Source organism: Otolemur garnettii, unplaced genomic scaffold (genome assembly GCF_000181295.1).
Source record: "Otolemur garnettii isolate 467f Iridium unplaced genomic scaffold, OtoGar3 scaffold00002, whole genome shotgun sequence".
Lineage (NCBI taxonomy): Eukaryota > Metazoa > Chordata > Mammalia > Primates > Galagidae > Otolemur > Otolemur garnettii.
In genome coordinates this window covers 50,019,595-50,020,696 of record NW_003852397.1, presented here as the reverse complement: position 1 = coordinate 50,020,696, position 1,102 = coordinate 50,019,595, and positions in this window count along the sequence as shown.

Sequence of the window (1,102 nt, the reverse complement as noted above, 5' to 3'; positions counted from 1 at the left end):
AGCCACCTGCCACAACACCTAGCTAATTTTTCTATTTTTAGTGAAGGTGAGGTCTCGCTCTTGCTCAGGCTATTCTCACACTCCTGAGCTCAAGGGATCTGCCTTCCTCAGCCCCTCAGGGTGCTGGGATTACAGGTTTGAGCCACTGAGACTGGCCAGGAAGGTCATTTTGATAGGGTACCTTATTTGGGGGAGCACAATGGGAAGGGAAACTGAGGAAAGGCCATTTGAGGCCCTCTTGATTTTACATAACTTTGGGGAAACAATTTAAGCACTGAGTTTCACATCCTTTTTATTATTTATTTATTTATGTTTTATTGTTGGGGACTCATTGAGGGTACAAAGAACCAGGTTACACAGCTGTCACATCCTTTTTAGATGGGCATAATAGTACTAGACACATAGACTTCTTGCTGTGATTGAATAAGAAGTCCCAGCACACCATAAACACAGTGCAGTACCTGGTTAAGCAGGTCTGTAGTTCAGTCTCTTCATAATCAAAAAAGAGAAAAGATGATCCAGTCAAATCTCCTTGTAAACATGTTAATGTCAGACCTCCTGGCAAATAAACGAATCATATTTGCTTGCAGGAGAGTGCTTATCCGTGGAATACTCTCAGAAGGTTAAACCTGGTTGTCTAGGATTCCTAATGGTAAACAAACCTGTAACATATATACTTGGAAGTATGGTGTGGGTTACATAACCATCTAAGTGTAAATTGAAGGTGTCTCATGTTTCAGAAGTTTCCTTGCATGAAGGCTTCGCCACAGCACAAGCACCTAATGACCTCACGTGTTGATGAACAGACAATGTAGGATCACCAGATATCTTAGGAAAACCTATAACTAACTAAAGAAACCAGAAAAATATTTCCTTTTTAAAAAAATTTTAGATAACTGAGTTTACAGTGCAAGAAACATAGAAAATAAAAGCTCCCTAGAAGAGACAATGCAAGGACATAAACATTTCAAAACCAATGACCTGACTTTCCTCAGGGAAATAAGAGAAGACACTGTATTCAAGAATGTAGGGGAGAATATTATATCAAAAAGAGAATAAATGTTCAGAGTATTAAAAAAGAATTTCTTAGAAACCAAATAAT